We start from the raw sequence: 24,694 nt of genomic DNA on the forward strand, positions 1-24,694 counted from the left end.
ATCAGGAAGGAATGGCAAAGTTAAATTGTTAACAATATTGCACTGCTTTGCATTGCACAGTATTATTTTGTTTTAAACACATTTATATAGCTATCTAACTTACATATGGGTGACTGTGGGCCACTTATAATATTTTTTTTAAAAAATCACATAATACAAACCTATTGAAAAACATCCCTACTGGTAGTGGGATTGAAATATGTGAACAATCGATTCTCTGTGTGCATGCCGCTTCCAGAAATCCATTCTCGGCCTGGGCAACAAAAAATCAGCTACTGGTTCTGCTGAAGTGGTGCGAACCAGCTGAATCCCATCACTGATACGTACCCTCCATGGCAGCAACAACACAATCCAAGTAGCCACATGATTAGTTCTCTCTTCATTTGTGGTCCCCAGGCCTGCTGGGGCCTTTCAGAAAAGCAACAGGATGGGGGCCGATTATATCTCAGGAGGAATGTTTCACAGAGAAGGGGCTACCATGGACAAGGCCCTTTTTCATGGTTCCACTACATATACATCTCTAATTGGTAGAACCCGTAACATACTCTGCCTTCCTGCCTGGTAGGCCAGGTGGATGTATTAGGGAAGAGTAATAGCAGGCTAAAACATATCCTTTCCAAGATTCAGAACTTGATTTGAAACCAAAGCAAGATTTGCTCTTTTTAGAAAGTTCAGAACCAAAAAAGATTCCCCGTTGTCAGTGTTTTTTCATGGATGCTGGGTTTTTTTTGTTTTGTTTTGTTTTGTTTTTTTGGTGATTTGACAGCATTAGACTTTCTTGTCTTAGGAATTAATCCAAATATCTGTTTTGTACAAAGGGATGGATCCCTGCTGATTTTCCGTCCATTAAACACAAGCGGCATGTGACACAATGGCTTAGCATAATTCTGCTAAATCACAATATTCCCATAATCATGCCAGGAGCATCTTTTGCGTCCCAGATGTTAATGGCTTACTCTTGTTGGCATTCAGATAAAAGCCATTATCAGTGCAGCTTCCTGTGGTCCTCCTTTCGTACTGTCATTGCATCCCTTATCCTGTATTTAGATTTTGGAAATGGAATCAACAACACTTTTTCATTATTTACCATAATAACCGAGAAGGGAGCAAATGGTCAGTTCCCAGCTCTTGTTTACCAATTAAGGCTTTTATTACAAAATGTCGACAAATATGCAAAATAGAATGCAAGGGCTGCTAAGCCTTTTTTCTAGAACACCCTTGGGTTTGTTTTTTGAGGGTGCTATATTGCTACTGGCAGCCTGGAATGCTGCTTGTTAACAGCAATAATCTCCTTGTTTTAATGTAATATTAATGAATTTAGGGAGCAAAATTCTTGTAACAATACTTGGCATGACAGTATAATTTGATGTACTTAATTAGAGAGGATGTAACTTTTTTTTTTTTTTGAAGTACCTTGGGGTCCTCTTCAGAATTCTTGTGGGTAAATTTTATAGGAAGGACCTCTCTCTAGTTCTTGCCATTTCTTGGCCAAGAAAGTAGCTTTAATCTTGTTTTTCCTTCTGCAAAGACAATTCAATGTCCATGTAGGAGAAAGTATGATGAATTGATTTTTGTTTTATTCTTTATATTTGCTTTGTTTGATGCTGTCCCACTCAAGAACTTCCAATACTAAGAACATTATAAACAAGATCTCTGAGAACCCGTCAAAGATAATTCTTTGCAAATCTTCAGAAGAAAAATTTTATCCTGACAGGTCAGTAGTTTGATTACATTGTTCTCTTCCCTACCCTCCTCTTTTTTAAAAAAGAGAAGGAGGGAGGGAGAGAGAGAGAGAGAGAGAGAGAGAGAGAGAGAGAGAGAGAGAGATGTTTCCAAGGAAGTGAGGAAATCAAAACTGACAGAGATGATTATCTGTCTTGGGATGCTTATGAAAAGAAACCTACTTTCAGTATGACTATATAGCTTGGATCTCAACACTTTTTCTCTATAGATAGTATCAACTTTCAACTGGTTTACAGCCTCTTGCAGTGTCACATGGTATGTGACCATGTCTTATGTTGGTTTTGCCAAAAATTAGCACTTCTGCTTTTTGGCAAAACTGTTCCCCATAGTGAACAATGAATTTGCATTTACTTAGTTACAACCCTAATCCTGACCACCAGTCTATTGAACAAATGGAGTTGTAAAATCACAGCCCAAAATTCATGGCTTAGATGCAGTGTGTGGTTTTACTGAACCCTACCCAATCTGATGGTACTACTTTTTACATGCTGCATTATCATTGTTGCAAATAAGTATTCACACCCTACTGAAATTAATGTGCAGACCCATATTACTATTCAGAAAAATTGTTTTAGAAAATTATGCACAAGGAAAAGTTATTGTGAAAACACTAGTATTAGAAAAAATTAGATAATCAGAGAAATATTATACTTGCATTGCATACAATACGTACAGGGCATTTAAACCAAGGGTAATGAATGCCCCGACCTGTTACTATTTTAAATGTTGTGAGTCCAGTGTTATTATGCACAGTATTGTTGTAGGCTACCCCTGTGAAAGGCAGGAGGTCAGCCCAATTAGTCTACTGGTAATTTACATAGCATCTGGAGTACTGTTCCACCATTGTGTTTGCTTTTTCAGCCGCACCATTCGTGCTTGGATGAAAAGCTGACAAAAGCCCCTGAGCCGACCCAATCAGTTTAACGAATTCCCTCCAGAACTTTGCAGTAAACTGTCAGAAATAATCCTCTTTGGGGCTCCATGGAGCTGATATATGTATTTCAAAAACATCTTGGTTAGCTTCTGGGCAGAGGGAACTCCTGAGCAAGTGATGAAATGCGCTAGTTTCATCAAAATAGATCAATTACAGTCCATATCATGGTGTTTCCCTTGTTCTCAGGCATCTCTGTTAAAGTCCATGGCTATTTCCTCCCAAGGCTGGTGGGCCATTTGGGAGAAGGAGGTTTTTGCAGTACGATGGGCATTACTAACATTGTGTCATTTTTTTGGAAAGGGGGGACATACCTCTACTTAAGCTGCTTAAATAGAGACAAGTTGAGCACAGAATTATTACTATTATTGCAATAAAGAAAAACTGAGTGAAAATTTATTTGACATATCCTTGTATTTTTCCTTGCCTTTGTATTCCACTGCAGTCTGCTTGGTTTGAAAAAAAAAAATACTTATTTGTAAATGTGCAAGTGAAAGTTTATATTTCCTAATGCCTTAATTAACATGCATATTGTGTGACTAAACTCCATCACTGGAAATTCATTAGGAGAAAAAACAGGAAGAATGGAAGGAAGGAAGGAAGGAAGGAAGGAAGGAAGGAAGGAGGAAGGAAGGAAGGAAGGAAGGGTTAATTACCTGACTAATATAAAGAAATCTAGAAATACATATCAATTTTTTTCTGTTAATAAAACATTCAGAAATACTTCAAGATTTTTGATACCATAGGACTTTCATATTGAGAAAATACAGGGTCTTAAAAGTTTTCTTCTCTCATGGAAGGCAACAAGATAAGCAATAGCTGGAAAGTATGGCAAAGAAAATTCAAATTGGAAATAGAAAGCACAATTATTTTTCTGGGTAAGTGCAGTTTTCACTGTGTATTGTGCAGCTATTAGATTAGATTCCTTTCTACATTCTAGGCCTTGATGAAAGATGCATTTAATGTACAGCTTTAATAAATAAAAACAGGTCATTCCTTTTTTAACCTTAACTGATGTCTTTGAAGTTTATGGATCACATCCCTAGCACTATGTTATCTGACTGAGTCTGTTTCTAGTCAGGCTACTGACCAAATTTTGGGATAGAAGTGGGGGAATATGATTGGGACCATAGCAGTTTAAATACCACTTGCCTCTGAAGATCAGAGTTTAAAGGAGATTTAGTGAGATCCCTTCTAAATACAAGATCTAAATGCAGGCTGCTTCAACAGAGTTTTTACTACTTAATTGTCTAGCCAACATTTTAATACCTCCAGGGAAGGAAATTCAGCGGGCTCCTGAAACAGTCATTTCTATTGCTAAACAGTTTTTTTTCCCAGATTTATTTCTAATGTTTAGCCCACAACTCCCAGTAGGCTAATGTGGCATTAGCAATGATGAGAGTTGCTGGGAATTCTAACTCAGGAACATCTGGAAGGCCACAAATGTCCAACTCTCTTCGTGAAAGAGGTTTGAAAGACAGCCAACCAAGGGAAAACTTTTCAACCCTGGAATTCTCAAAGAAATTGATGCTGAGAGTTTTTGCATCTCCATGTTTTTATGGAGGCGAGTTTACAAATCATTAACGAAAGAGAAGAGTTGAATCAGGAAGCCTTCCACGTGCCAAAATGAAATGAACCATGCAAAGAAACAAAGCACTGAAGCTGAATTTATTGTAAAAGTGGACCCAAAGGAAGTTCCATCCGTAGAGTAACTTTAAATTTCTGCTGCCATCACTACTTTAGTGAAATGGTGACAAGGCGTTAACAGACAAAACACGAATACTGGTTAGAAATTTGGACAAATTTAAAAAACCGAAGGAACAGACCTCTTCAGACTAAAGAATAACTACATAGAAGTCTTATTCTCTTTGACATCCTATTCTCACTAAGCAAAGGAAGTTGTCAGAGATGGTGGTATGATGATAGTTCAAGCCACATAACTTCTTGCAAACATGGAAGCAAATTCAGCCTCCTCTTGTCTTTGAATTCATATAGAATCTTAATCCTCCTGGATAAATTTCCTTTCTCCTGCAAATGCTCAGGCCATTTAAAGATGGGACACTAACCTAGCTTCTAACATGCTACTCCATAAACTAACTTGAAGATCCTCTGGACTGAATCAGTTCCAGAATTTCTCAGCCTATATGGCATTGCAAAAACATTCCAGGAGCTGAAGGCTGCACATCTGGTGTAATTCAAGAAAGAGAAAATTGCCTTATGCTCTCTTCTATCCTGTCTACTATGCATATCTACAATCTATGCTCTAGAACAGGGGTCCCCAACCCTTCATCCGTGGACCAGTACCGGGCCGTGGCATTCCACAAACCAGTCCACACAAACAAGCAAAGCCCCATCTGTGGGATGCAGGCAGCACACAAAACCACGCCCCCTCTTGTGCATGGAAAAAACTTTTTCCATGGAATCGGTCCCTGGTGCCCAAAAGGTTGGGGACCTCTGCTCTAGAATTTGTATCACTAAGCAAGAACTGCTTGGCCTCTCAGAATAGGTTCTGAACTAATCAGGTATGAGTAAAAGGTAGCTTCTGCTCCTTCTGCTGGGAGGAGGAACCACTGAACCAAAAAGAAAGCATCCAAGATTATTTCCTAGCCTGGCGTGATGGAATGTGTCTATGAAAAGTGAGATGATATGATGGACTACAGTAGCACAGCAGATTCCCAGGAAGGAGGGAGCACATTCAAAGAAGAGGGGTGATTGAGACAAGAGACAGCACTGTCTGGAGCTGGATTGTGGAAAGAGATTGAGGATAGCCACTTCCTAGAATCTCCCTTAGAGCAGAGGTCCCCAACTCCCAGTCATGGACCAGTACTGAGCCGCAATATGCCAGCAACTGGGCCCCACAAACAAGCAAAGCCCCATCTGCAAGACACACACACAAAATCATGCACCCTCCGGTCTACGGAAAAACCTCTCTCCACAGAACTGGTTCCTGGTGCCCAAAAGATTGGGGACCTCTGCCTTAGAGTGAGAGTAGAGAGTAGAAAAGGTTTAGTTTGGCAAGATTCTGTCTATATAAGCAAATAAAGAACTGGTCTTGGGCTGGATTGTTTCATGCCAGATTAGGCCTGGCATCTCCATTTAATTCCTTCTCTTTTCCTTTGTGTTGGGGTCTCTTTAAAAAGCCCAGAGCCCTCTTCCTATACAGAGAGGAAAAGGAAAAGGTGAAACTAATATAGAGGAAATAGTAATATTCTTTTAGAAAGCAAACATATTTTTTACTGCTTTAAAGAATGCCCTTTACATAATCACTCAAACAAGGAAACAAATTAGAAACAATGAGGTCTTATATGGATAGATCATTTTTTAAAGTAAGAGTACAGTAACAATAGGAACCAAGGCTCTCTCTCTTTTTTTGCAACAGGTAGTAAATCTTTTGACACTTTTGATGCTGGTTTTGTTTTTGATGTAATCACTAGTCAGCAAAAAAATACTAATGTCATTATCCTTCATTTTTTTATCACTCAAGTATCTATTATTATGGTACATTTGGTTATCCATTTGTACATCAATCATTTCAGATTCCAGATCTAAACAATACTTCCTCTTTATTGTAGGCTACTCATCCCTTGCTAAATTGGAAGTGAGTTTTATTACAAAGAAAATAGGAAGACTGGATATGCAATTTTCAATAACAAAAATTACCCTTTTTAAAAATCTGATATGCCAGGAAAAAAAATAAGAGTAATATATAACATTTTCTCTTCTTTTGAGTCCTGGTGGGAATAATATATTATGAAAAAGATATCAAAGCTAAAGCTAGAGGATGGCAGAAAACACTTAGTAGGATAACTACTATTATTACGCATTACCCGCAGTAATTTTACTTTATTAAATGTGTAATAGTATTTTTTATAAAAATACAGTCTTGATTTATTGAATTTGGTAAATATATACTTAGATTCACAAGCTATAAAGTTGATAAAGCTTTACATCAAGATTAATAAATTTAAAAGGGCTTATAAGGTACAGGACATAATCTTATCATCATGTTATGAATGTGGCATTTCTTTTCTTGAAGAGTACATTGGGTGCATAAAATTATAATCTTATATCCAATTACCTAGGAACAAGGTGAACTCAATGATTCTTCCTTCTAAGGAAGTATACTGGTACCACACAATATATCCAGAATTGTTGAGAGACTTTCAAGTGGATTTGCAGCTGAACTGTGATTACTGCAAATAAAAAAATAAAAACAGAAACAGTTCCAAAATGGGGGGGGGAGAGACTTCAATTTTTTGCTTAAAATGCAAACTCTTTCTCCAATTTTAGTAAAAAATTCTTCCAACAAACTGAGAACTTTTTTTCCCTTAGGTTTTCAATTTGAGACCTCTGAAAAAAATAGGAAAGATTTTTAATCAGTCCTGGTATTTTTGTATAAAATCCAGATTTACAAATGGTCTCTCTCATAACATATACTTTAAACTATGTATTGCCATCTTATATAACTGTTATATGCATTATACTTAATTTTGAACCAAAAACTGCATCATAAAATTTAGAAAAACATGCTTATAGATTTGTTTAGGAAAGGACTAAACAAAATTGTAAAGTTGCTCTATTGCTCAAGTTTCTACTAATTGTATGCCCAATATATATATTTATTCTAATTCATAATTTTTCCAAGAATTTTCATAAATCTGTCAGTTTCAAATCTTTTTTTCTCCTCCCTTCCATTTTCCTAACTGTACTGTAGTACCTCATTTATCAGGACTGTCTATCTACCTGTCTCTGTCTGTCTATCTGTTTCTCATCTTAGTTATGGTATTTTTAGAGACATAAAAACTATAAACTTATTGTAAACTATTTCCCAAATTATGAAAAGGAACTTGGGAGGCCAATAATTTATTTTGTTTTTTGCTTAATAGCCTAAACCTTACAGATATTATAGAGAATATCAAGAAAAAGTCTGCCAAGGTATTCCATTTGCCTTAGCACACTAAATTGAAGAGCAACTCAATCTTCTTTGCTCTTCTCTCTTTTGTCTGTCATGGGGATGAATACATGGGTGGCTGAGAACCATCGCTGTAGTGAACACTTGTACTTTGGGGTGGGGATATGGATAATCATCCATATGCACACATCCATTTTGATATTCTTTCAAACTTCTTTGGATAGAGAACCTCTCCATGTGAAAGAAAATAAGAGGAGGAAGATCATCCCTCTGGAGATAAGATTGGCCTCCACTTTGATATTCTTTTGAAAAATCCTGAAGAAATGGTATGTTGTCAGTGAGCCTGGAGACCCCCGAGGGATGCAGAGCCCAACAAGTGGTTTGTTTGACTGTTCTCACCAGGGAGAAGGTTCAGTAGGTTTTGTGTTTGGGATTTTATTTCTATAAGCTGCCCAGAGTCACTGTGAATGAGTTAGGTGGCCATATAAATTTTCTTAATAAAGTAATCAATAAAGAGGATGAGACTGGCACACTGGTTTAGCAGGGCTAGAAACACTAAGCAAGTTTACCAGTGAATCGGGTCATAATAAGAGCTGTCTAGAGTCTTTTGACTGTGATAGGGTATGATGTTGGTTAATAAATAAATAAATATTACAGAGGAAGCATGCTTTTTGTTAACTGCTTTTGTTTTAAATACTTTCAAGACTATTTTCCCAGCAGTATCACGTTCAGCACAATAATCTCTGCATACTTATGAACACTTACCTAGAGTAAGAATGCATAGAGTGATATTAGCTGGCTCCAGATTTCTATCAATAGTCCTTGCTGTGCAATTGAGCAATTTGTGTGTGAGTGAATTGTGTGTGTGTATATGCAGGGCTTTTTTTGTCATAGAATGTACGGAACAGCGTTCTGGCACATTTTTTTGAATGGAAGAACCGGTTCCTTCTAAGCTGGCAGTGCGAGTAAAGGTGTGTTTGCAGAGCAATTTTATGGACCCCCCTGGAAAAGGCCTCTGGAGCCCGGACTGGGTCGCAGGGGGACCGCAAAATCACTCTGTGGCCATAGATCCAGGGGGCAGAGGTCTTTTCCAGGCCTCCGGAGCCTGGATCGGGTCGTGGAGGGGCTGTGGACGCGTCCCCTGGCCTCAGATCGGAGCGGCAGCAAGAACCGCAAAATCACTCCGCCACCATAGACCTGAGTGGCAGAGGTCTTTTCCAGGCCTCTGGAGTCCGGATCAGGCTGCAGGGGGTCCACAAAATCGCTTTGCGGCGATGGATCCGGGCTCTGGAGGCTTGGAAAGGCCTCTAGAGCCCAGATCGGGCCACTGGGGGGCCACAAAATTGTTCCATGGCCACAGATCTGGACTCCGGAGGTCTTTTCCAGGCCTCCAGAGCTTGGATCGGGCTGCTGGGGGGGGGGCGCAAAATCGCTCCGCGACCATGGATCCAGGCTCCAGAAGCTTGAAAAAAGAGACTATTAGTTTTCACCTTACAATTGTTGTAGCATCCCCATAATCATGTGATCAAAACTTGGGGGAAGCCAGGTTTGCTTGGTAACTGCATGATTCATTTATGATTTGCTTAACTGTGGCAATAAGGTCATAAAATGGGGCACAACTCACTTAACAATTGTTTTTATCTTGGCAATGGAAATTTTGGGCACAATTATAGTTATAAGTCAAGAACTACCTGTATATCCCTCAAATTTCCTTCCAGAGTTCAAGGCAATTTAAATGAGGATCTCCTTTCATTTTACCTCAGTAACAGCCATTGCAGGCCATAGAATGGGCTGAACAAGAGTGTCCAGTTCAAAGTTATTCTGTCATACCAACACTCTTTAACTTCTCTGTCACCTTGTAAAGAACAATGATCAGATTACACGGACCACTGCTTGAAAACCTTTTATTTATTGATATGCATTCCTCTAGATGTTATTTGTTGTTTTCCCAAGGGGGAACTAACTACCAGGAGACTTTTAAATATTCTGAGGCTCCCTAAAGCCTGTGCCAGGATATAAATTGAATAAATAAAGTTCAGGGCTGCAGAGCTAGAAAAAGTTATAATAATTAGGTTGAAGTTTTAAGCACGCTTCCCTGAGAATAAAGCTTGATGGAACACAGTGAGGACTTACTTTACAATGAATATGCATAGTGCTAAGCTATGGGTATATCTTTAATTTGACACTTACGCCAACAATAACAACAAAAAGGAAATAAAACAGCACAAACAATCAGTCTTACCAATCGAGTTTAATAGCTTTTCAAATAGCATCCTGCAATGTAATGCTACTAATGAGCATTGATGAGTTCATCCAGACCTCACTTTTTTTAAAAAAAAATAATAATAATATATAATTTACAACAAGAACCTCAGGCATCAACAGCAAAAAAATGATTGCAAATGGGCTCCACCATGTCTGCCTGGTGCTCCTAATGAATGGCATTATCTGTGCTTAAGTCTGGTTTATGAAAGGAAAGTGATGGCAAGTGATGTTAGGAGACTGGGAATGGCAGTCAAGATGATCAAAGAGCCCCCTGCGACCAAAGAGTAAATAGAGGTCTACTTAATCGACTGTCTCACTTGTCTAAGGCATTCTGAGGACTTTCCTTAACTGAAATGACCCCAGTGAGGTTTGTGCTAGCTGAATCAAACACTATGTTAAAATTGAACAGGGATAGACATACTTTTGGTGACCAACAATAGGCACATAACATTTTTCAGGAGATTGTGGGCTATAGCAGGGGTCTTCAAACTTGGCCCTTTTATGACTTGTGGACTTCAACTCCCAGAATTCCTCAGCCAGGCACGCTGGGCTATAGTGACAGAGTAATAGAGCCATGGAGGTATGCTCATTGCCCACATGCAACTGTCTGGGCCAGGAATCTCTTGAGTTCCTCACTGCATTTTATTTAGACTTCAACTACAGGTCCTTAAATATATTCAGGCAGCCCGAGTGCTGAGCATATCAGTCTGTTAGGTAAACTATCTTCCGTTAATATTTCCCACAATATGCAGGTAATCCTCAACTTACAAGCACTTGCTTAATGACCATTCAAAGTTACTGTAAAAAGTGACTTATGACACGTGATCATAAGTCATGTGATCAAACTTTGTGTGCTTTGCGATCGGCAGGTGTTTATGATGGCTGCAGAATCCTGGGGTTCTGGGATTGCCGTCTACAACATTCCTAGGGAGCTTGTGATAAGCAAAGTCAATGGGGAAAGCAAGATGCACTTAACAACCACATTTCAATTAACCGTAGTGATTTGCTTAACAATCATGGCAAAAAGGTCATAAAACGGGGCCCTTAACAACTGCCTTGGAAATTTGGGGCTCCACTGTGGTAGTATGTTAAGGACTATCTAAACCAGCTACATTCCAAGTAAATATACTATTATAATTAAACATCCAAGAACCCCTAAAAAAATATTAGGCCTGGTTGCTAACATGATGAGCATTTCTGCTACCTGAAGGCTCAAAGAGGTCCATTGTTAATCCTTTTGTAAGACTCACACTTCACATTTCATGTGTTATTTTAAAATGATGGGAAACCACACTGCTTTTTTTGTTTTGTTTTGGCCATTGTGGTTGGAAGGGGCTTTGTGATCTGCAAAAGAAAAAGAAAGAAAAAGAAAGCTAAGGGTTACATGTAGCCACAGGCCTCAGGTTGCCTCCCGTATCAGGCTACAGCTATCGGGATCTGTATTCAATTGTCCACTTTCCCCAGCCACGACCCAATTATGATGTTTCCAATTAACTTTGTAGAGCCATTGTGAGAAGACAGGGAATATGGAGTGCTACTTTGACCTGATGGTAAGATGGGATAGAGATAGAACCATTCATAGCTAAACAAATCTCTCCTTTGAAATGGTTAAGTACCTGAAAAGATGCTTACAAATTCTATAGCCATTTTAACCAATTTGAAGAACCGCATCCCAGTATGAACACAGGTGGGTGGTTTCTTCTTCTGTAGATGATCAGAAGAGCCAATTGCTGGTTGGGGGCTGACAAAAAGTAGCAACTGTAAAAAAGTCAATTTTTTCAATTGCGATATTATTCCAAAGTCACATTTTCTCAACTTGGTGCCCTCTAAATGGGTGGATTTGTTACTTTGGGAAAAATTTCCATTCTTCTCATGGTTCTTCCTACCAAGGAGGGTCCACCTGCTCTCCTAGATTGCAGAAACATCCATAGAGGTAGTGAAACAAGGTCAGGAAGGTGATGGTGACTACATTGTGCGGCAATGTTTCAATCAGATGATCAGTGTCTTCTTGACTTTTTTGAGTTCCTTCTGTTGTCACCCAGTTTGGGCAAGAGCACCTCAGAATAGGTGTTTCTCAGAGTAAAAAAAAAGAGTAAATTAGTTCTTTTCAGAGTCATTTGACCATTTTCTTTACTATAATCTCCTTTCAGCATCTATTTCAAATTGCAAATGTAACTGCACAAAATTTGTGGAAGGGTTTATGTGGTACTTTAGTCATTACAATAAACTGGTTCTCATTTGGTCTATCATATGATAGCATATTGTAGGTGCAATATATTCATAATAAGACAGTTGTTAGGGTTCCAGCTAAGGATCTCAATGAAGTAAATATACCAGAGTCATCTAGATTTCTAATGTATAACTTTATTAGGTATCACATACCGGCCCTGAAGAGTTGAAAACCACCTCTGGCAATATGGTGGGGGAAAGAGTAAAACTTTCCCTCCCCTCTCTCACAGTTTAGATCATCACAGTTGTTATGCTGTTTGCCACAACATTTCTTTGGTGACCTTGGTTCCCATCTGGATAGAATCCACCTGTGCATTGCAAATCTTTTCCTCCCCCCTTGCAGCTGCAGGCAAGTTAGAAGCAGCATGGCAGTCCTAATGCAAGCAATTTTTATAGCTTGACAATAGTATGATTCTTACCTGTGAAAATAGGGTTCTGGATTTTGAAAGGAACTGGATGTTCAAAGGCTTACTTTGAAAGTCTGTTGTGGGTCAATTCTGTCAGCGTTCTCTGCAGAAGTTCAAGGACTGTATGGAAGAAGTTTGTTAATTTTACAGACTCAGCAACTTCTCACTTAGTTTCCATCCCTGACTCAATGAAATGGCCAAGAGAAAATGGATTCACGGTCTGACTATCCACCTGCCCTGCAACAGAAAATACAGATCAGATTACAGCTCATTATTTCATATTGTTTCAGATAAGGGAGGAAAAACCCTCTGCACAATTGTTTAGCTTCTGTCATCGCTATTGTGTGATGGTGATTAGATTCGCTGCATCTTGACAAAAGTCGCTTGACGTTCTTCACATCCACAGCCTGGCCCCTCAGTACAAAGCCTTAGTTAGCTGGTCTTATGTAGCTTTTGTCTAATTACAATATTTTCTGATTTCTAAGGAAGTTAAATGAGCTCAATTGTCTAGCAAGGACAAGAGCTATAAGGCAGTTACACAGTTTTCAACAAAAAGATTTACTTTCCTTTGTTCTAGCTCTTTAATGGCAGACCTTTCCTCTCTGCATTTGGTACTTTGGTCGTGATGGCATTCATCTCTCACTGTGGTTTCCTAAATTCGATTCATGGCAACAGTTTGAACAAATTAGAAGTAAATTGTTCTGTTTCAGCCATCTCTCGTTTCCCTTTTACCTCAAGAGAATTAAAAAAAGAGAATGTCTGGTTTCATACATTGCACCAAGCCAGTGGGATAATTAAATATGTGAATCATAACACTGAAAGAGCTCAGAGACCAGAACAGGCCTTGTTCTGCATTCTGTGCCATACTGGATGCATTTGAGAAACTCATAAGCCTACATGAGTGTCACTTGCATTGTCACTTCCATGAAACAGGATTTAAGCATGCTGCCAATGATTCAGGAGCTGGCTATCAAATTAGTAGTTTCCGATAGCTTGACCCTCCATTAATTTGTCCAGGCCTTTTTTAAAACCATATCAATTTGGTTGCCATTACAGCTATAGGCATTGTGCAAGATTTGCAATCACTTTCCTGTGGCCAAATGTAATAATTCCTAGCCAGGATAGTCATCACTACATCACTAGAGTACCAGATTGGAAAATAAGTTAGAAAAGCAAGGAAGAATCTCTCTTCATTCTCTCTCTCTCTCTCTCTCTGTGTGTGTGTGTGTTTGTGTGTGTGTGTGTGTGTGAGAGAGAATTTTATCTTCCTTTAGTTTAAGGGAGAATATTTTATAAGAAAACAAGTATCTCTTGTTCTACACAATTTAGGATTTTGTTTCTTTGTATTTCTATGACTTATGACTATCACTTTGATACCTATCTCCCATTTCTAGATATATATTTTTTATTTCCACATATGTCTAGCCTACTTCTCTATATTTTTTCTATTATGACATTTTTTAAATGTCTGTAGTTACGTATTTCTGCTTTATTTCTCTACGCTTTATTCTGGCATCTTCTGTGTTTTACTCGAGCATTGCTTCTGTATATATTTCTAGGCTTCCCTTATATAAATCTTCCAGATTTTATGGATATTTTTTTTAGTTTGACAGTTTTTTAATTATCACCACCTCTGTTAATGATGAGGTGCTTAGCCACCTTTCAATAGCTTGACCCTCTGGGAAGCTATCAAGGGCTGTTTTTGATGGCTATTTACTAGCTCCTGAATCATAGGCAGCATTGGATGTCTCCCCTCCCGGCTGTAATTCTGTTTTCCCAGGCTGAGCTACCCTTCAGTCTGTTTGTCCTGGTTATGCTGAGGCTTTGTAGGGTTCTTTCAGAGGCTTCATCTTGAGACTTGAGACTCTTGTTCAGGGAAGGGACATTCCAATGGTTGCTATCACTTTTGTTCTGCTGCCATTCATCCTTTTCTCAATAGCTGGTCCTTCTGACTGGTTCCAGAGTCTTCCTGGACTTCAAGCTGCATCCAGAAATGCTAATTTGTTGCCTCTTTGCCACTGCTTCTACCATCTGTCCTTTTTTTTAAAATGGCGGAGTCTTCAGTCTCCAGTTGGACTAAAGCAGGGGTGTCCACCCTTGGCACCTTTAAGACCTGTGGACTTCAACTCCCAGATTGGCTGGCTGAGGAACTCTGGGAGTTGAAGTGCCAAGGGTGGATTTCCTTGGACAGAAAACTTGAAGAGAAAAAGAAGGACTTATGGCAAACCCTGCAAGGCTTTTTCTTCCACATCTGATACCAAATGTCCAAATGGATTTGAAGCATTTCTTGTACCAACAATTAGTTTTCCACAAAAGTGAATCTTAAGAGCACTTTTATAAATAACAGGATGGCAAAATAGATTTCTGGACAAAAATATAGATTTACAAAATTAATGTAAATTAATTGTACTCATACTTTGGCTAAACCCTACCTTAAATTTGACTTTTTCATTGTCTGTGGAGATTCTCAGTCATCCAGGTCATAGCTATCCCAAAGATGCTTTTTCACGAGGCAACTGGACTTTCTTGTTTGTCTTTGAAGACGTTTCACTTCTCATCCAATAAGCTTCTTCAGCTCTGACTGGATGGTGACCATTCCCCACCATCCAGTCAGAGCTGAAGAAGTTTCTTGGATGAGAAGCGAAACGTCTTCAAAGAAAAACAAGAAAGTGCAGCTGCCTTGTGAAAAAGCATCTTTGGGACAACTTTTTCATTGCTTAATACTTGTTATGAAGTTGTGTGCATGTGTGCGTGCGCCTTCAAGTCAGTTTTTGACTTTTGGCAACTTTTTGGCAGTTTTCTTGGCAAGTTTTTCAGAAGTGGTTTGCTCTGGACTTCGACATAGGGCTGAGAGAGGGGAGCAGCGCAAGGTCACTCTGCTGATTTTGGGCCCAAGGTGGGACTGGAATTCACAGTCTTTCAGTTTCTAGACAGATGCTTTAACCACTACATCAAATTGTCTCTCTGTTAGGAAGTTACTCATATTTAATGTTTGGACCATTGTTTCTGCACTCATTTTATAAGAGTGTTCACATGTTTTCCTCTAAAAAAATCTTGGTGCTTTACAAAAATTCAGGATCTGAAATTGGATTTATTTTTATTTTTTTAAAGAAACTCAGATCATACACACTGGATATTTTCAATGAGATTAATCAAAAGTATAGGTAGTTCTCAATTTACAACCATTCATTTAGTGACCGTTCAAAGTTACAAGAACTGAAAAAAAGCAATTTATGACCATTTTTCACACTTATGACTGTCACAGCATCGTGTTATCAAAATTCAGATGCCTGGCAACTGGTTCATATTTACAGCAATTGCAGGGGTCTTGTGATCACCTTTTGCGACCTTCTGACAAGCAAAATCAATGGGGAAGCCAGATTCACTTAACAACTGTGTTGCTCACTTAACGAGTGCGGCAAGAAAAGTTGTAAAATGGGACAAAACTCACTTAAAAAGGGTGTCACTTAGCAACAGAAATGTTGGGCTCAATTGTGGTTGTAAGTCGAGGACTATCTGTAAATGGTCAAGAGACTTTTGTCCCCAGGCAATGAAAATCTCATGGAGTCCAGAATGAACCAATGGATATTAGAGTTGAACAACCAGTTAACTACCAAAATTATGAATATCTTTTAACACTCTTAAGGGCCTTCTTAGCTTTTCTTTTCGGTTGTTCTCTTTTTGTATTCCAAAAACACTACCTTCAGCCATGAGAGAGCTTCATTTCACACCCTACAGAAGTGCTACCAGGAGAGCCATTAACATTACTGCACTAAATGAATTAATGGGCTGATGACGAATGCCTAAGGCAAAGGACTTGCAGAAAGCTGCATCCATGGCAGCTTTCATATTCTCTGGTTTTACTTCAGTTTTTACTTTGGATCTTGAGACAGTAATAACAGAAAGCTGAAGGGTTGATATATTGTTTGATTTTGGGAGGGGGGAAAATTCACAATAACAGGTAGACATGTGCAAATTGATACAATTTTTTTCTGTTTCACAATCTACATCAGTAGAGAAACATTCCAGTCTATGGTTATGTTTTTTTTTTTAAAAAAACTGTGAAAAATCTGCATCTGTTTTCATTCACAACTTTCCCTAACATATGGAGCTTTTGAACACAACTTCCCCTTTAGTACATAACTGTTAATGTAAATTCCTCAAGCAATTTCCATAATGCCATTCTTGATTGGGCAAATGTTCTCACTATAGACTTTTTATATCTGAATTTCCCTAATGTAATATTTTATTGTTTTAATATGACTGTGTCTTTTGGTACCAAAGTTTCAAAGCATTCATTATCATTTAAATGCACATTTTTTTTTTAAAAAAAGACATGCCTTTTTAATGTGCACTTTTAACAAGGAATATATTCTAATGCAGTGATGGCAAACCTTTTAGAGACCGAGTGCCCAAAAACTGGCCCCACCCCTGCTCCATCCCCTGCCCCACCCTGCCTGCCCACAGGGCCACTCACCGCCTCCAGGGCCCACTGCAGATCGCCCAGCAGCGCCATGGTGGCCACGCCTCTGCCCACGCCCCGCAGCAACTGTGCATGATGGCAGAGTCTTGCTCTGCGTGGGCCATGCTGGGGGCGACTCTCCTCCAGGGGGACTGCTGGTGAGGAGGGAGGTCACAGGGAAGGTAAGGCTGCGGCAACGCACGTGTGCCCACAGAGAGGGCTCCGAGTGCCGCCTCTGGCACCCGTGCCATAGGTTCGCCACCACTGTTCTAATGGAACGTAATGCTGCTGCCTGTTGGGGTGAAGATCTTGGCTGATCTTATAAGTAAATTTACCTGAAAATCTAGATTTTACATTCATTTTACTAGGTAACTAGTTAGAATTGAATGAAAATAGGATTTAATAAACACAGAAATCATAAAACTAGTAAGAATGTTTATAGCTATGAGTATTGCAATCATCATTTGTGATTAGACTTAAATATAGGAGTCCTATAAGGGCCCATAATAAGAACCAGCACTGCTCAGATTTGTGAAAACTGTTTTGTAAAAATTGCACAAAACATTTCAGGCTCAAGGCTGGAAAGAAATACTGAAGAGTTAGTTAAGGTTTCTTTTTCTTGAGGAATTGTTGGGATTTAAACACTGAGTCTTATGAGAGAGAGAGAGAGAGAGAGAGAGAGAGAGAGAGAGAGAGATGTCAACATCTGGCTACTATGAACAAGTCTCCAGATTCAGATCAGTTACATGAAAGACTTAAAGATGCTTAGAATCCTTCTTCCTTCCCACAACAAAGCATATTGTGAAGTTTCTGTTATTAGCAACTTCCTGAACACAGATATGCTTTTCTTAAAGAAGATTTATGAGCTACATTCAACTGAACTCTGAGGGCTGGCATAAGGTCCTAAAAGCATATGAGTTTCATATGCTATCCAGATTTCAATTAGCAATAATCACATCTCAGATAAACCTCATTGGCTTTAACATTGGCATCTGCAGTTTAAAGATTTCAGCCACTGGGTTTTATTAAGAGATCAACATATATTCTTGCAGAGAACATTGTGCTTAGTGGACTGTGTCGTAACTCAGTTAGGTTTCTTGTTCCCCAAATAGACTTGCTGTGGTCATAAATGTTCTTTGGTTGTCCTCTTAGGCGTATTTGAAAGATAAAAACACTCTCTAAAAACCAGGGACCTTTTGTGCAAAACCAACATTATATTCTAAGAACTTCTCAAAAAGCCAAGCCAACTTAACCGACGGGTATTTCACCTGACCTACGACTGAAATAGGAGCGAGAGGTTAAAAAAATGGATGAAGTTTGTTTTCTCACTATCAAACAAACGCATGTGGGAATGAATGTTACAGGGTCCCCAGTGCTTTATGCATAAACATAGAAGATTAGATTAGATAAACTTTGTCATTTTTTTTCCTGTGGGCACAACGGCACACATTAAAAATGAAATTTTGTTGCTTGTTCTCAAAAGTGTACACATACACAACACACATTTAAACATGCTAAGCATGTGTAGAAATCATTATAGCGACACCCCTTATAGCGTCTGATCTTTTTTTGGGGGGGGGAAACACCTATGACTTGAAGCCGAAGTCAAACAAAACCCAAGCATTGCATTGAGGGCCCAGGTAAGCCGAGAACAAACCCAGTTAATTCAGAAACGAAACCTTTTGAATGTTGCGGGGGGGTGTGACTCCCATAGAGAGCGCGGAGCTGCTGCGTTCGGCGGGGCACCGGCTTTTTTTAGCAGCGCTGCAGAACGACTTTGCCTCTTTGATCCGTCCCGTAGCTGCAGCGAGAATACGAAACAAACTTTTCCTTGGTTACGTCAGAAGCTCTTTTTTTTTTTTGCTAGTTGTAACACGGGCTTCCGGTTACCCTGTAGCTAACCAAAGCTGTTAACCGCGCCTCCCTGCGCTCCTTTACTTGGCCATCAGCCCAGGAGCTAAAAGCACAGTAAAGGTAGGCTCGATCAATTCACTCGGACGTTTCTCCCGGCATGACCGGGCTCTCGCTTCCTCCCCGCTTTATTCGGCCCGTTTAGCAAATGGTTTCCCGTCCGGTTGCTTCAGAAACGGGTGCCATGTCCGGAAAGCAATGCAAGCAGCGTGCTTGGGGACAGAGCGAAGCACTTTTGGAACGCCCCGGAAACTCTTGTGAGGGTTTTCAAAGGACCAAAAGGCGGCGGGAGAGGCCAGAAGCGAGGTGGGCGGAGCCAAAACCTAAACGGGTGGGGCGATCTTTGTCTTTGCTCCCTTCCTAAAAAGCAAGTTATTCTATTTTAGGGGTTCTCCTGCGCAGGTAAAGCGCGTGCAATTATTTCTCTTTCCCCTATACCACGCAGGGGCATCTGCAGTGTCAAAAAAGGCAAGAAAGTCAGGAATGGTATATAATCTCCTGCCACGGGGAGGGGGTTGGACTAGAAGACCTCCAAGATCCCTTCCAACCCTATTGTTTTATCCCCAACCCTGCAAGCCAAGACCCACTCTTTTTCACCCGCATTGCGTGTCCGACAGGGCTTTGATTGCAGAGAAGATGTTGCTGTTTTGATTTTCTGAAATGCCCTCCCTCTCCTTCTGCCCTCGGATCTTTCTGGGGATCTATTTCTCACCAGTAAGATCATGCCAATATTTTATGCCTTGGGTCTACTGATTCCTAGGGAGAAGGAACAATGCGACTGCCCTTCTTTAAGAAAGCTCTTTTCCTGATTTATACCTGACTGTCCACCTTGAAGTGCACTTTCATTTTGTGATTAAACTTGAAAAGTTTATCTAAAAAAATAGAAGTTACATGAAAAAATCTGGACTTTAAGCAAAGAAAAGCACCCCATGCCATTCAAATCTTTTTTTAATCATACAATCAACCTACTACTGGACAATAGTATTTCAGATAGAAGAAATGCTTCTGGGCTAACAGTCATGCCAAATCTTCTCTCAATGACATAGGATGGTGGTTTCTAACCAAACCGTTTAGTTCCTAAGACGGGTCAGAGCAGTTTTAACGTATACATTTTGCGTGTCCTGACATATTTTTCTCCCTTCTGTTCTCATCTGATCTGACATATTGTTACATTTGTCTTGTGAGAGTCCTTTAGAAGGGATGGGGCAATTGAGTTTTTTCAGGTGCTTTTTCCTTTGGAGAGACCAGACAGCATCGGATCCTAGCAAGTAACTCTTGAATCAAAAGATGTGAATGTATTACTCTGTTGCTTTGCTCATTTCTATTCTTTGTTTTGCATACTGATTTCGAAAACATCTGCTGAATTTTTTTTTGTTGTTTGGAGGGGCAAGCCCTGTATATATGTTTGTAATTTTGGCATATGAAGAAAACCCAAAAATCAAATTCAGCAAAATGCAAATTAAAAGCCACAAATGGTACTTAGCATAAAATTAAAGAAGTTTAGGGTCTTGGATGTTGTTGTTTTTTTTTCTTTGTGTATTTTTTTTAGAAGTGGTGATATACTCCTTTGTCAGAATAGAATAGAATAGAATAGAATAGAATAGACCTTGGAGGTCTTCTAGTCCAGCCACCTGCTCAGGCAGGAGAACCTAACACAGAGATATGTTCTTGAAAGCCTTTACATAGAAAAATCTAGAAAGAGGCCTTTGCAAAACTACCCCTGATGAAATTGAACTTTATAGGGTCTCATGTTAAGCTATCCCCATTTAAAAAGATATGGGACAGATAATGTAGCTGTGTTGTTCTTAAAGGTGTGTTTGTAAATAATTCCATCGAAATAAGTGCATCCTGCCTTGGTAAATGGCAAGACTAGAGAGCCAGCCATTACTGAAAACATAGTGTACGGCAGTCCTTCACAAACCTTTTCCTTTGTTACCCAAAACTACTTATCAATACAGGCAGTCTTTGACTTACGACTACCATTGAGCCCAAAATTTATGTTGCTAAGCTGTTGTTATGTTGTTAATGAGTTTTTTCCCATTTTACAATCTTTGTTGCCACAGTGGTTAAGTGAATCACTGCAGTTAATAACACAGTTGTTAAATGAATCACTGCAGTTGTTAAATTAATAACACAGTTGTTAAGTGAACCTGGCTTCTCCATTGACTTTGCTTGTCAGAAGGTCACAAAAGGTGGTGACGTGACCGTGGGACACTGCAACTGTCCTAAATATGAGTCAGTGGTCAAACATCTGAATTTGGATCATGTGACCCTGGGGATGCTGCAACATAGCAGCATAGCTGTTTACAAATATATTTTTTTCAGTGCTAAAGGAATGGTTGTAAGTCAAGGACTACCTATAAATCCTTTTTACCCAATATTGGTAAAACACTCTTAGTCAATTTAAATGTCTTTGTTGTGATTGGGTAATAGATTTATGTGTTGCTATCCAAAGTTAAAACCACCTTTACCCAATTTCAGGGAATGTACCGAAATTAGAAAGCACTTAGAAATCCAATCTAGTCCAATCTAGACTAGATCCTTGTTACTTAGTTGAGAATGAAAAAGAAAAGCAGTCATACTTGCTACTTTCTGTTGGATATGTTGGTTGTTGTATGCTCAAAAATGATTTGGAAGAAGTGCTACAAACCAAACATGAGCCTGAAGAAAATATGATGATGCTTCAATGATTTTTTCCCTCAAAATCATATGGGCTGCTTTAATGAATACAAGTGCCATGATCCTGCTAATTTTGAAATAGTTCTTTCAAGTAATGTTTGATTTTACTTTGAATGAATGTATCACTATACTAACTACATAAATTAAAATTGTTGAAAGAAAAATCTTCAGGGTCCAGTCCAAGCCGGGAATAAACAAAATGGAGGCTGCTTAGGAAAGTAGTTTCAGTTTATTGAAGAACGGAACAGCAACAGCATGCAGTTTTGGGAAAGCTGACAAAAATGGAGCTGGGAGTGGGTGGGTTTTTATACCTTTTGGGGGTTTTGTGTTTGGAGTTGTTCCTGTTTGAAGTTGTTCCTGTGCAATGAACTCTGACCTTTGATATTCTAATGGTGGTGAGTTAATCCTACCCTATTATGTCCTAAACATTATGTCTTTAAACTTTGGGTGGGGGATGTAGATTTTTTTGGGTCTTTATCTTTTTAATCCCATCAGCTCCAAGCTTCCTGGCTCCACTCTTTCTGAAAGGATTACTGAATCTGCATTTCTAAAAGCTGGTATCTGTTTGGGGCAGGGAGACTGGGGGCTGGTTTCCATCTAAGATTTTTCTATTATTACTTCTGGGAAATATAATATTCTGCCTTTTTTAATATCCCCAAAGTATTTCCTTCTCTGTGGAGTGTGTATACTGACTTCCTACACTAGGCATGTCAAACTCACGACGTCATGTGACGTCGTGCGATGTATCGTGACTTTTTCCCCATTGCCGGCAATGGGATGGGCGGGGTTTTGGAGTGACGCATCCGGCCCGCGGGCCGGCAGTTTGACATACAGTTTGAGGACCCAGATTGTTGGGGGCAATGTAAAATATATATACATTGCTTACTGGTGTACACTGCTTAGAGAGTGCTTGCACTTAAAGCGGTATATAAGTCTCATAAATAAATAAATACCTGTCCTACACAGTTCTTTCAAACAATGTTTGGTTTGAGTTTGATTTGACTTTGAATGAATGCATCACTATACTATCTACATAAATTAAAAACTCTGGTTTGCTTAAATCTGTTTTTTTTTAAATTTAAAAATCAATATTTACTTACATACTATATCTGAATGTTTTATTTCATGAAACAATGTTATGTATTATGAAATTTAAAAATCAATATTTAAATACTATACCTGAATGTTTTATTTCATGAAACAATGTTATGTCTTATATTTTTCTTGGAACTATTTTATGCATACGTATAACTATTTATGAATGAGCCCTGGTGGCAAAGTGTTTAGAATGCAGTATTGCAAACAAACTCTGCCCACAGCATGGAGTTTGATCCTGAGGTTTAGTCAGCTTTCTATCTTTCCCAGGTGGATAAAATGAGGACCCAGATTGTTGGGAGCAATATGCTGACATTGTAAACCACCCAGAGAATGCTGTAAGGCACTATGGAGCGGTATATAAGTATTATTGCTATTTCTTATTTCTTTCTGCCAGATGTTGTTTTCAATTTAAAACATTCTCTAATCTTGAAAACTTTAGAAAGAGGAAAGCAGGCAAGAAGGGGCCAATCTGTTCCCATTCAGAAGCATTCAGAAGCAAATGCCACAATCAAGATGCCATACAAAACATGTTTCATATTACCAGACACTTCTAGTACCTGGGGAGATACCAAACAAAATCCAGTATAGGAATTAAAAGTTTGGCATTCATTTAGAAAGGTAGCAGGATTCCAGATATCATAGTTCGAAAACTATTTGGGACTTTATAAGCAAGACATTCAAGCTTATTTACTGGAATTTAATTTAGTGGAGACATGGCAGCTCTTAAATCCATCTATGCAAAAATTCCTTTTTTTTTCTCAGCTCTTCCAAGCAAATTTACTTTCAAGGGTTTTTTTTTTAGTATCTTAATCTTAAGTTGATTGGATAGATAGCCCTGAAATAGGTCCTGTTATTCTATCAATGTGTTGGTAGCATTATGAATGATTCAAAAAACATTTTCTTATCTTTTGCAAGATGCTATCAATATGTAGCAATATTAAAATATTTGCATTTTATAATTCAGAATTATAAAACTGGCAAACTAAATTGACAGTTGATGTACTATCAACCCAGAAGTGCTGCAAGAATGCAGTTTGGCCTTTGCATTTTCCATCTGCTCAGAGTATCTTGAAAGAGGCAGTTTAGTCCAGTGGTTAGAAAGTAGGAAACCATGAGTTCTAGTCCAGCCTTAGGCATGAAAGCCAGCTGGGTAACTTTGGGCCAGTCACTCTCTCACAGCCCAAATCACCAATCACCTCATAGGTTTGTTGTTGTAAGGAAAATAGGAGGAGGAAAGTATGTTGGATACTTTTACCCCCCCCCCCGAGTTATTTGTAAACACAATTAAAAAAAACTACAAATCAGGATTTGATCATTTTGTCATGATATATTTGTGGCATGATCCCAGGTTGTTGTAGAAGTCCACTGGGCTCTCATGAGGAAAATGTAGTCTGTGGTCACAAGTTCTTTATCTTGTTGGAGAAGTCTAAGCCATGTATAGTTTTATACATACTTTCAAAGGTTTAACTGAATTGAATTGTTTAAAAAATGGAAATGTGAGATATCAATTGCATACATGAATAAATTTAATTTTCAGAATAACTTGAACCTAGTCTCCAAGTCACAGCAATTATAAAGTTTTAGGGGGTGGGAATCCTCTTTTTCGCCTCTCCTCCTCATTATACTTTCCCAGATATTGGGATATGCCAATACCGAATGTTGGCATTCCACAAGAACGTATGCATGATTCTCGAAATAGATTACAACCTGCATTTTCTGAAATGCAGACTTGCAAGAGTAGTAGAGAGAAAGGAGGGTATTTTCCTAGGAAGAGCACAAATAAGGCAACAAATAAACTGGATTCCCCAAAATTCAAGGGTGGAGGGAGCCTTTAATTCTAAATTTAGTACTGAATCCTTTTTTAATCTGGCATGGTAACTTTTTTGGCAAATCTTCAGAGGGTTTCACTGCGTCACATAGGTCTGCAATACAATATCCGTCAGAGCAGTTGATAGAGATGCTTGACTTCCTTTAGAATACAACTCAATTCCTCTATGTACTCTCTCCAGTTCTGATTCTGTTTCATACAATTGACATTAGTTGTTTTCCAGAGCTTG

General features: G+C 38.9%; 1 protein-coding gene and 1 long non-coding RNA gene across 6 annotated transcripts in view; one reads left to right on the forward strand and one right to left on the reverse strand.

The window, feature by feature from the left end:
- Nucleotides 1-24,694, forward strand: part of FHIT (fragile histidine triad diadenosine triphosphatase) — a 1,435,547-nt gene that overhangs the window by 483,927 nt on the left and 926,926 nt on the right. For 2 of the 5 annotated variants that reach the window (XM_039326594.1, XM_039326591.1), the window contains exon 1: nucleotides 19,197-19,262. The exons of 1 other annotated variant lie outside the window; for it this stretch is intronic. The gene's annotated coding sequence lies outside the window, so the exon portion shown is untranslated. Of the gene's footprint in view, nucleotides 1-18,804; nucleotides 18,924-19,196; nucleotides 19,263-24,694 lie in introns of those variants that run through there. 2 more of the 5 variants (XM_039326595.1, XM_039326592.1) reach the window with 2 other exon arrangements.
- On the reverse strand, nucleotides 9,819-18,763 carry LOC120300488. Its single transcript, XR_005554673.1, has 2 exons — nucleotides 18,629-18,763; nucleotides 9,819-12,724 (listed from the first exon to the last, which is right to left on the reverse strand). It is a non-coding gene; the product is annotated as an uncharacterized LOC120300488 (long non-coding RNA).

Source organism: Crotalus tigris, unplaced genomic scaffold, assembly GCF_016545835.1.
Source record: "Crotalus tigris isolate CLP2741 ecotype Arizona unplaced genomic scaffold, ASM1654583v1 scf7180000024342.5246164, whole genome shotgun sequence".
Taxonomy (NCBI): Eukaryota; Metazoa; Chordata; class Lepidosauria; order Squamata; family Viperidae; genus Crotalus; species Crotalus tigris.